The 12,080-nt window shown below is 52.2% G+C and overlaps 1 protein-coding gene across 10 annotated transcripts in view; it reads left to right on the top strand.

Moving 5' to 3' along the window:
* Positions 1-8,308: 8,308 nt before the first annotated feature.
* Positions 8,309-12,080, top strand: part of ZC3H18 (zinc finger CCCH-type containing 18) — a 50,428-nt gene continuing 46,656 nt past the window's right edge. For 3 of the 10 annotated variants that reach the window (XM_082437133.1, XM_082437138.1, XM_082437142.1), the window contains exon 1: positions 8,309-8,500. The gene's annotated coding sequence lies outside the window, so the exon portion shown is untranslated. The remainder of the gene's footprint in view (positions 8,501-12,080) is intronic. The other 7 variants (XM_082437137.1, XM_082437136.1, XM_082437135.1 and 4 more) reach the window with 4 other exon arrangements.

A 12,080-nucleotide genomic window follows, 5' to 3' on the forward strand; every position in this document is an offset into this window, starting at 1 on the left:
TGTCGCCGTTTTTCAGAAGAGAAAGCAGAGCCTCACAGATGCAAGTTGGTTAGCTCAAAGCCACAGAGCTAGTCAATGGTAAAGCTGGTATCTGAACCCAAATCTCTCCTTCTACAAAGTTGGTGTCCTCGGCCATAGGCTCCAGAAATGTCTGGAGAAAAGGGACACCCAGCGCCTGGGTCACCTTGTTTCTCTGTCTGCATCGATAAATGTGGGTTGATTCTGTAGTTAGGAAAAGAGACGAGGGACTTCCCTGATGGCGTAGTGGATAAGACTCTGAGCTACCAATGCGGGGGGCCTGGGTTCGATCCCTGGTCAGGGAACTAGATCCCACATGCATACCACAACTAAGAGTTCACATGCTGCAACTAAGGAGCCAGTGAGCTGCAACTAAGGAGCCAGCCTGCCGAAACTAAGACCAGGTGCAACCAAATAAATAAATAAATATTTTTAAAATATATTGTAGAAAGAAAGAAAGAAAAGGAGATGAAATACCCCACTGAAAGGCTGCCTGTCTCATGGGATCCTTCCTGTATTTGGTCCCAAGGCCCTCCACCCTGCCGCCCTGACACTCCCTGACACTCCCTAGACGTCTCCACAGCCCAGGATCCAAAGCGTAAATGTCTGGTCCTATGTCGGAGGCCCTTCTGGCTGGTTGGTGGCCACACTGTCTGGTTATGAATGAATATCTGAGCAGCACGCCTGGGTATTTGGCCATGGGTTCTGCTGGAATCTGGGCAGAGAGGAGTGATGAGGCCAGGCCAGGTGAGGAAGGGGTGGGGTGGGAGGTGCTCCTGGAGAGTGAGGTGATGTCTGTGTAAAAGAGGACGGAGGCAGAGACAGAAGATTGTAGGCGTAAAGAGACTCGGCAGGCTGGTGCTTGAAAGGGGAGAAGTCACACTCAGGCAGTGAGCTCACACAGGGACGGGGCACCTGTGGGTGGGGCGCCTGGTCCCCGCCATGGCAGTGCCCCTGCCGCTTTGGTCCTCTGGTGCCGGGTGACTGGCCACCCCCAGCGCAGGACTGACACTGCAGCCTCCTCGTTATCCTGCCTTTCTGTCGGCGGCTCTTCTGCACGTGATGACGGCTGGGACGGTGTCCGCTGCCTGGCTGGCGCCCACAGGGAGGATGGGCCGGCTGGACGGGGCCTCTGCCTCTCCCTGCGGCCAGACCAGCAGAGAACCGGGCTCCCTACACGGCAGCTCAGCACGCTGTCCCCTGCGTCGCCAAGGCCCAGCCTGATTGAGGGGCTGCTGGGGAGCTCCGTCCCCGCAGGCAGGCAGGCAGGCAGGACCCCTTGGGGCCGTCCTGGAGCCCGGCCACCACAGTCTACTTGTCTTCAGCATAGGAGGCTGCCGGCTGGACCACAGCATGGCCTGCGGGTTCACGTGGGCTCTGTTGGTGGCCAAAGTGGAGGAGGGCGTTGGGGTGTGAAACTGCTGCCCCCAGGTTGTCCACCATGGGAGGGAACCCAGGGTCCTCGATAAAGGCCGCGAGGTGGGAACTGAACTGACCTTCATCCCTTAGCTCAGTATTCGCTCATCAGGACCTCCCTGGCGGCCCAGCGGTTAAGATGCCGCGCTTTCACTGCTGAGAGCGTCAGTTCGACCCCTGGTGGGGGAACTAAGATCCCACAAGCCATGCGGCGAGGCCAAAAAAAAAAAAATCATTCATTCACCAGAACGAGCCTGCCCAGGCCCTGCCGTGCGAGGGGCCCTGGGGCCACATAAACAACACAGCTTCAGGCGAGGAGGTCCCAGGAGCCCTTTCCCCCAACCTCCCCGGGGCCTGTGAACCTCATGAGACAGGGGCAGGCAGCCACCTGTTGGCTGGGTTTCAGGGTCGCCCCTGGATGTCTCCAGGGAGGGAAGGAGGCCAGGTGGGGTCAGTGTCGGGAACCCCATGAGGCCAGGATGGAGCCTGGAGGGACCAGGGGCCACACGGGGGTCAGCACCCCTGACGGTGGAGCCCATCCTTTCCTGAGTGGAGCCCTCTCACTGCGTCTGCGTAGGGGCTGCGATGTGAGTGGGGTCTGGATGAAGATGGGGGAGTGTGCACGTGTGTGCGTGTCAGGACCCGCACGTGAGCCTGCGCCCACCTGGGCCCCTCACCACATGACCGTGAGCTAGTGCAGGGGAAGGACAGCATTTGAACGTCCAGGAGCCTGAGGCCCTCCCAGCATGGGACCCCAAATGCCCGGACTGGCGCGCCCTCTGGTGACAGCCCGAGGCAGCGCGGAGGCTGGCGAGAACTCCTGGTTCCCTCCTCCCGGTGGATCCGTCCAGCAGATTCATTTTCGCAAATGTGGCTTTCAGACAGAAGCCCTTGTGCGGGGCTCACCCTCGCCCCTGGACAAACTCATAAAGACACACACGCATACGTTGAGGCATTTGGGGCGGGGTCGAGGGGATGAGCCCTGAGCGAAGGCAGAGGGCAAAGTGAGCCTTGGGGAAAACTTCAGGAACCAGCAGAAAGCACCTGGGAGGGGAGGTCCGCTGCACGGAGCCAGCAGTGTGCGGCACTGGGAGAGACAGGCTGCAGATGCGGGAGGTGGGCGTAGAAAGCCCCCTCCCCGGGAGCACAGACCGGCCCTGCTGACGCCTAGAAGCAAATCTTAACAGGGCCCAGTGATCTGCTAAAACCACCTGCAGGGAAGAATAAAGCCTCGCCTTCTTTGGGAGTAGATAATTCATCCACAATGTCCCACAGCAAATTGAAAATACAAGTCGTGCGATGAAAAAGGGCCAGATCGCTGAAAACCAGAGGAAACGCGGCAGACCCCCGGGTGATCCAGATGCAAGAGCTGTCAGACGGGGGTTTTAAAATAATCACCTGCCGCGCCCTTCTTGTCACTGCCCTGCTCAGGAGCCTCCCATGGCCCCATGGCTCCTCAGCAGGGCACCCAGCGCCCCCTCCCACCTTGGAAGCAGCTTCGCTTCACCCCTGTATAGATTTATGTAGATTCGTACACAGAAGCTTGGGATCCATATGTTACAATGCTAAACAATTACAATCTTGTAAGTATTGTGCGATATTACAATCACCTGTAAACATTTGGGCCATTTCTCATTTTTGCCTTTGTTCTTTCGGTTATTACGAAGGGACCCATGAACATCCTTGCTGGGATGGGCAAGAGAGTCCCAGGCCAGTGGTTCTTACTCTTCCCCGGGGCCTGTTAACCTGCAGGCTGCTGGCCCACAGCCAGCGGTCCTCAAGCAGCAGGAGTGGGGCGGGGCCTGAGAATGTGCATTCCTAACAAATCCTCAGGTGCTGCTGCTGTTGGTAATCCAGGGACCCCGCTGTCTAGGGTGGAGCTGCTGATCCCAGGCACTGCTCTCACTAACACCACGCTGTTTCCCAAGGTGGTCGTGGCCCAATGCAGATTACCACACCGTTAAGTTCCCATCCAGCGTTCCACGATTACGGCCGTGCAGAGGTCTGTCACAGCCCATGGCCACAGCTATTTTATACGATAAGTAATGTTAATGCAGGCCCTCGACTGACCCAAAGGCCCTTGCCTGATGGAACCACACCTATTGTCCCACAGAACGTGGGGGGATGTGCCAGTTAATGTCACAGTGGCTGCCGGTGACAGTGACCCCAAATGACCAGGGCTGGATGAAACAGGTGTTTACGTTTCTCTTACGTAACAGCCACAGCCAGAGTACCTTAATCTGGAGACAGCCTCATTCGCTAGGCCACTTGGGTTTTTTGTTTTTTGTTTTTTTTAATTTTGATTTTAGAGTATTTTATATTTTTATTTATTTATTTATTTGGATGGACATAGTGGTTCTTTTTTATTTATTTATTTTTGGCTGTGTTGGGTCTTCGTTTCTGTGCGAGGGCTTTCTCTAGTTGTGGCAAGTGGGGGCCACTCTTCATCGCGGTGCGCGGGCCTCTCACTATCGCGGCCTCTCTTGTTGCAGAGCACAGGCTCCAGACGCGCAGGCTCAGGAGTTGTGGCTCACGGGCCTAGTTGCTCCGCGGCATGTGGGATCTTCCCAGACCAGGGCTCGAACCCGTGTCCCCTGTATTAGCAGGCAGATTCTCAATCACTGCGCCACCAGGGAAGCCCAGCCACTTGGGTTTTGTGGTCCGACTGCCTGGGGTGGAATCCCAGCTCTTAGATGTTACAGTTTCTATTTCCCTGACTATAAAACGGAGAGAATGGTGGGGCTGCCTCCCAGGATTCCACAAGATCGCTGGGCACCAGGCCTGCTGGGAGTCCATATAAGGACAGATGTTTGTGCCTGTCACCTCCTGTCTCTTCCTTCCCTCCTGAGAGGGAGGCAGCAGGGGTGAATAGCCCCACTTCGCAGAGCCGGAACACTGAGGCCTAGAGAACACTGCCTGCATCCTTACACCTGGGGACTCAGTGGCTCAAGGTCGAGGATTTAGATTCAGAGACCTGGGTTCTAATCCCACCTTGACCATTTTCTGTCTTTCTAAATGCACCTCCCCACCCCACCCCCCCATACACACACACACACACACACACTCCGGATGTTGAAAACACTGTGATTAGTAACGCCGGGCGGGAGGGGCGGAGGGGCCAGCAGCGGCCCGGGGGTACAGAGTGGGGGGCAGCGTGCTCAGGGGTGGGTTTTATCTGGGGGCAGAGGGAGCTGCTGGAAGGGTCTCAGGCCGGAGTGATGAGATTGGAACCAACCTGAGATTTAGACACGTGGCTCTGAGTGCCCGGAGAGGGTAGGGCTCGGGGCAGTGATGGAGCGGGAAACGGGGGGGAGGGGTTGGAGCTGTGGCCTTAATCCTGGCAGGTGGTGATGTGGCTGGATCCAGAGGCAAGGGGAGGGAGAAACGGGAGGACACTCAGAGATTCACCTATGAGGAGTCCCCTCCCCCAAGCCTCTCCCACCGCCTCTCAGCTCCCACCCTCCTCCTCTCCTCTACCATCTCCCTTCATTTCTTTCCTTTTATTTTTTAATTTTAATTTATTTATTGATTGATTTTTGGCTGCGTTGGGTCTTCATTGCTGCACGCAGGCTTTCTCTAGTTGCGGCGAGCAGGGGCTCCTCTTCGTTGCGGTGCGCAGGCTTCTCATTGCGGTGGCTTCTCTTGTTGCGGAGCACAGGCTCTAGTAGGGCAGGCTTCAGTAGTTGTAGTATGCGGGCTCGGTAGTTGTGGCTCGTGGGCTCTAGAGTGCAAGCTCAGTAGTTGTGGTGCACAAGCTTAGTTGCTCTTTTCTTTTTTCAAAAAAAAGAATAGCTTTATTGAAGTATAATTCATATGCCATAAAGTCTACCATTTTTTTAAATTAATTTTTATTGTAGTATAGTTGCTTTACAATGTTGTGTTAGTTTCTACTGTACAGCAAAATGAATCAGCTATACATATACATATATCCCCTCATTTTTGGATTTCCTTCCCATTTAGGTCACCACAGTGCATTAAGTAGAGTTCCCTGTGCTATACAGTATGTTCTCGATAGTTGTCTATTTTATACCTACTTGTCAATAGTGTATATGTGTCAAACCTAATCTCCCAATTCCCCCCACCCCCAAAAAACTACCCTTTTAAAGGGCACAGTTCAGTGGTTTTTAGTATATTCACAAAGTTGTACAACCATCACAACTGCCTGACTCTGGAACATTTTCATCACCCCTAAAAGAACTTTTGTCCCCATTAAGTGGTCATTCCCCATCCCACCTCCCCCAGCCCCTGGTAACCTCTCACCTACTTTCTGACTCTGTGGATTTGCCTCTTCTGGATATCTCACGTAAATAGAATGTATTTGTCAGCTCAGACGACCATAACAGATACCGCAGACTGGGGGGCTTCAACTACAGACATTTATTTCTCAGAGTTCTTGAACCTGGAAGTCCAGGATCCGGGCTCTGGCGAAAGCCCCCTTCCACCTTCTTGTGTCCTCTTACGGTTGGACCACGGCATCTCTTCTTAGACAGAGTTCAATCTTCTGTATGGCTGAGTAGTACTCTACCGTATGGATGGGCCACATTTTTTTTTGGCCGTGCCACACGGCTTGTAGGATCTTTGTTTCTGGACCAGGGATCGAACCTGGGTCTTTGTCAGTGAAAGGGCCAAGTCCTAACCACCGGACCCCCAGGGAATTCCCTGGACCACATTTTACTGAGCCATCATCAGTTGATGGACACCTAGGTTGTTTCCACTCTGGGGCTGTTGTGAATAACACTGCTGGAACATTCGTGTACAGGTTTTTGTGCGCACGTTTCATTTCTCTGGGAGTGACATCGCCGGGTCAAATGGTAGCTCCATGTCAATGCCCTCAATTTCTTCTCTTGCTCATTCATTCACACAGGGTCCACTGCAAAGTGAAAACGTGGGCCCCTTGTTCAAAAATGATTAAGAATCTTAAGGCAAGGACAGCAGAGCATTCAACCAAGCCTAGGGTCCCTCTAAGTGCAGGTTCCTATTGTAACATGGACCGTTTGATGTTCTGCAGGAGGCTCTGTGTGGCTCCACCCTGAGGGCTGTGAAGGCAGTTGGTAAGCTGTAAAAATACTCCCAATGCCACATGATGTCCTTCTGATCAAGGACGTTAAGCTGACTGCATTTAGTAAGATACACAGCTGTTTATCCACATGGAAAGAGTGTAAAATTTTAAGCTCTGATATTTAAACGCAGTATCTTTAAAAAATGATTAACTTTTGTGTTGAGCTGATTATTATTTGGTTTTTGTTTCTGTTTTTTTGAGCTGATTATTTTAAAGAAATCAGTGTTAAAAATTCAACTGAGTAATCTTGAAGATCTAATTAGCTTTATTCAACAATTTATGAATCAGGCTGCATCCCATGTAGCAAGAAGAAAGGCTTCTAAAAGCTGTACAAAATGGAGGTTGTTACAGGTACAGGAGGGTGAGACAAGGAAGTTAAAAGGGTGGGTTACTTCCAGCAAGGGCACCTTCCCTTAGGGGATGCAGGGGTCTTAGGCAGATCACCTCCCTAGTGCTGACTGATGGGTTTAAATTTCCACTCTAGGGAGAGGCTAAAACTTCAATTAAATTAGGTATTAAGTCTTGATAGGCTTAGCATAAGTGACTCCATTTTGGACCTGTTGCTACTTTTTAACAACATTGGCAACAGTTTTAAATGCTTAAGCTTTCAGTGGTCTATGTCCTTTTGCCAGCCGGGACTCCTATTTTTATTTCCTATGGGGAAAATCCCACCCTGGACCTCTCATTCTAAGACAGCACACACAAAAAATTTGCTTTTCAATTTAAAAGCTAATTAAGGTTGATTTTTTACTACTGAGAACTTTATGGTGCTTCCAGCAAATAGGTTACAAGCCACAGTGTGGCAAAATCCACCAGGACTCTATGAAATTTTCTTTTTAGTTGATCCTGTTTCTTAACCCAAAGATAACACCACAAAATGATGAAGCAAACTTTTCAACACTGGATTGCTTACAAAAAAAAAATAATAATAATAAAAATAATAATTAAATGTTTAAGCTTTGACATTTAAACTCAGTATCTCAAAAAAATGATTAAATTTTGTGTTGGACTGATTATACTTGATAAAGCAGGAGCTATTTAGTCGCACAGAAATAGTCTTTAAAAATGTTTAGGCTTCATTCTTTTAAAGATTTCCTAATTGAATCACCTGGATACATCATGCTTAAGATTCAGTCAGAAATACACCAGAGATGCTCTCTAAAATAATCGATGGGAGGTTGGATGAAACAAAATGATTAATCATCAATAGCATTACATACTTATTTGTGTCTCGACATCACATCAACTCTGTTAATTTTATTATGTCATCATTTCTTAGAATATTTGTTATACAAATAAAACTATTTTCTTTGTAAAAAAAATGTTTAGTCTTTGACATTAAAACTCAGTTTCTCGAAAATGATTAATTTTGCGTTGCACTGATTATATTTAACAGAGAGGGAGCTATTTAGTCCCCGGGAAGAAGTTTAAAATGTTTAAGATTTGCTATTTAAACTCATTTCCCGCAAAGGATTAACTTTGGCTGGGACCTCTCCAGCCGCATGGCAGCACGTAAGTTCCGAGCCCCGACGTCGCAGGACCCACCTCCGCGGGTCCGGTACCGCCCGCGGAGAGCACTGCCAGGCGCGAACCGGCGCTCGCGGGTCACGAGACCGCGCGGCGCGGGAAGCCCACCCTGCGGCTAGGCGGGCGGTGCGCCGGATCGGAGACCCGCCCCAGGGGCGGTGCCCCGGCCGCGCCTGCGCCGTGCTGGCTCGGGCGGGCGCGCGCCGCGGGGGCGGGGCCGCACGGAGGCGGCCGCGCGGAGGCCGGAAGGAAGCGGACGGAGGGCGTGGCGAGCGAGGGAAGCCCGCCGGCCCGCAGACAACCGTCGCGGGCTGATGACGTCGCACAATGGCCGGCCCCCGCGGGTAGTGGAGCCCGTTTGTTCCGCCCGCGTCGCGCCTCAAGCCGGAGCCTGTGAGGAGCGGAAGGGCTGAGGGACGTCTTCCCCGCGCCGCCCCGACTCCTGCGAAGCCGTGGCCCCCTCTCTGCCCTTGCGCTGAGGTAAGTGGTGGCGACGGCGGGAGGCCGGGCCGGCGGGAGGAGGAGGCCGAGGCGGCCGGGCGGGGAGCGTGGCGGCTGCGCGGAGCCGAGGCCCGGGAGCCCCGCCGCCTCCGCCTCCGCCTCCGCCTCCGGGGAGCGCTCCAGGCTGCCCCCCGCCGAAACGTGGCTCTCGGGCCCCGGGAAGGGGAAGCTGAGCTAGGCACGATCCCACGTTCCGTTCGGGCGAGCCGGCCTGGGGGTCCTGGACCCCCTCAGCTCGAGCGCCCGACAGCTGCTTCCGCTCCCTGCAGTGGCGTTGATCTCCCGAAGCTGTCATTTCTCTTCCGGGATATTCGCGTGGCACTGCTTTCCGCCCACAAAGATGGGGTGGGGGGCGGAAGGAGGCACACAGGTTCGCCCTCCGGATTGGGGATAGGCTCTTCGGGAGCTTTGAGCTCCCCGGAGCCTCCTGGGACTTGCTCCCTCGGCTTCCCGGAGGCACAGGTAGGACCTATTGGCTGTGTCCCAAGACGCGCGCCACTCTTTGGAATAAAATTCCTTGTGCCCCTTTGGTTAAGAGCCCAAAGGATGCCGGCTCATTTCTGGGAGAACCTAAGACTTAAAGACTTTCAGCCTTACTCTTGCTAAAACTTCAGTTTTACTGACTACTTCATGACAGCTGAGTTTGCCGGCTAGAGTGGTTGATCGTCTTAAATGAGCTGTTCAGTTCTGTATCTGTGAGAGCAGGTCAGTTCTTCAGATCAATTTGGGGAGAATGGACGAAGAGGGCATTTAGAGGCATAGCAGTGCTGTCATCTTTCCTCCTTTGATTCTCATCTCCTTCGTGTTGCCTGTGGAGTGGTCCTGTCCCAGAGCAGAGGTTGGGATTCTCGGGGTGAGCCTGGACCCAGGCTGATTCCCGCTTCCCAGGCAGGGGAGTCTTTGCCTGATGATTTTACAATCTGAGCACATGTGTGGAGCCCAGCCAGCTCTGGAAACCAATCACGTGTGTCCCAGAGGCTGGAACTTGTCTCCGGTTCTGGGTGGGAAACGATCAAACACTGAAGAGGTTTTTTCCTTTTTCACAGATCATCGCAAGGTGAGTGCTTCCTCCCTGAGGAGTCGTTTGATGTCAAGTTTAGTCACTTTGGGGATGGTGTCTATCACCAACCTTGACATCCTTCCTTTGGATGTTGTAAATCCATGAAGTTATGAGTCTGAATTTTAACCAGATGTAGCAGAACTTGGGCATTCAGATAGGGACTGCTCTGTTAAAAATTATTAACCTGGAAGGTTAGGCTTGTATTTCTTTGGTGTTCCTTTGCCAAAACCTCTTTGGAACTCCTGTTTTGGTAGTAAATATACAAGCCATAGTAAATATACAAGCCATAGGAGGAAAATCAATCTCATTCAATAGTCACACCCCACGTTTGACCAAAAACCATCTTACCTGGCTTGGGAACTCACCTCACTTACCAGACCAGGCCCTGAACAGCTTCCTGCGGTTTGTCAAAGTGACCCACCGTGAGAGAGGGAAGATTTGCTGCCACTGAGAGTGCCAGGGGAGTGTCCTGCAGGTTCTAAAGGTTGCTGGGAAAGAAAAGTTCCCACATGTTGTATACTGTAGCAGTGTCCTTGCAGTCAGGGCACAGCCTTCCAGAATGACCGCTGGGAAACGAGGCAGCACCCACTCTGTCTCTCAGTTCTAGAATAGTCTTCTAAAAAGTAGGCACTTACTTCAAGTTTCTTTCTGGCGTGCAACAGGTAGTTCATCAAGTAATGAGACCTTGTGATTTATTCAACGAGCGTCTCTCCGTCCCCGTCTGCCAGTGTAGTGTGCTGTGGAGACACAGTGATGGACACTGCTATTCTGTTCTCCAGGCAAGTTCACTGTCTTGTGGGTCCAAGGACTAAAGAGTTCTAAACTTTGCCAGGAACGCTCGATGACAGGGTGATGGTGTGAGAAGAACAGACTGAGTAAGAATAGTGAGCCTGGGGGTTGTGAAGACGTGACCAGAGGACCCTCCACTTCGTTGTGTGCATTTAATAGACCACATGGTTTTCTTGGCTCCTGACACAGAGCACGTACTCAGATATTTGCCGAATTGAACTAATCTCAAAACAGGACTCTGATGCCCAGAGAGCCAGTTAACTCGCCCAGAGTGGGGCCTGGAACACACACCGTCTTCTGACCCCCAGCGACACACCCCTTCTGTGCAGCAAGGTGTGACTCAGGTTGCTTCTGATAAGCAGGAAGATTCTTTGGCATGTTTTCCTCTGCAAGCTGTTCACCTGTGTGTAGCCTCAGATTGGAAAATCCCAGGAGGTTCCACAGGGAAAGAAGAGATGGGACCCCTTTGCTCAGGAGATTGTCAGGGCCTCCTAAGGGTGACTGTGTGTCCCAGTGTGCCTAGGACAGCCAGGCTTATGCCTGCTGTAATGGTTAACAGTGCCCCCTTTCAGTCTCAGACACGCCCCCAAGTTCAGACAATAAGTTATATGGTAGCTCTGCTACCAAGTGCCAGCCATTTGCTGCGCTCGGGGAACCCAGGTGATTCTGAGCCCTTCCACGCAGGCCCTTCTTGGGGCTGGGGCGGGGGGTCTCCCAACAGACTTTGCAAACAGATAGTTGCGGTACACGGTGTGGCGAGTTTGGGCATGTAGTAGAATAATGTACCGCATACTTAGGGCAGGAGTTCTCAGTGGGTGGACCTCAGGAGGTTTTGAACTCCGAAAGTGGGGGATAAATTGTGTATGTCCAGGTTTTTCTAGGGAGAGGAGCCATCCCCTTCCTCGGATTCTCGGAGCAATCCGTGCTGCCCAGAAGGCTGCCAGCGGCAGTCCTCCCCGATAGGAGCAGGTGCACACAGGGCCTTGCACTCTACCGCCTTCTGGTCAGCACTGAAAACTGCCCGTGAGAGGAGGGAAGTTAGCTTTGTGCTTGGCCGGCTGAAGTGAGTTCCATAATACAAACTTCGTGGGGCATGCAGGCTCTGCAAGTACTTCTTTTTTACACACAGTACAGCAGCCTCAGGATTTTAATTTGAGGCAGCATTTCCTGTGGTGTCGGTGTAGAAGTGTGCACCTTTGTGAGGGCTTCTTTTACGAGATTCACCTTTAGTGTAAGTGCCTAAGGTTCAAACTTTAGACACATTTAAAATAAAAAAATAAGTGACTGGTGTCGCAAGTTTGATTCCCATATGGTCATCACTGTTCTTTAATAGTCTCTGTGAAAATGTGTCTTTTTGGTTCTAGAAGGGCTAAGATAGCAACCTAGCTGGATCAGCACAAAACTTTAGAAGGGAGAAAAGAGCAACAGGCAAAATCTCCTGGTTCAGTCCAAGTCCCCGATTTATGTGACGGCTCTGTTCCAAACAAGCACGTGTGAAGTCAGTTAGAGCTCAGGTCCCACTTTCCTGTCGAAACAGTGGCGGTAAGTGGGGATTAGTCCCTGGGCAGGTAGCAGGAGCTCGCGTCATGCATCGGGCCGGCGCCGGCACTGGGCACCTGCTCCGGCAGCGGCTCGGAGATGCAAGCCCGGATTGCGCTCAGTGGCCACGTGGCCTTGGTTTCCTTCTCTGTGAGGGGAGCAGCGTTTGTT

This window comes from Balaenoptera physalus (genome assembly GCF_965194825.1).
Source record: "Balaenoptera physalus genome assembly, chromosome: 19".
Lineage (NCBI taxonomy): Eukaryota > Metazoa > Chordata > Mammalia > Artiodactyla > Balaenopteridae > Balaenoptera > Balaenoptera physalus.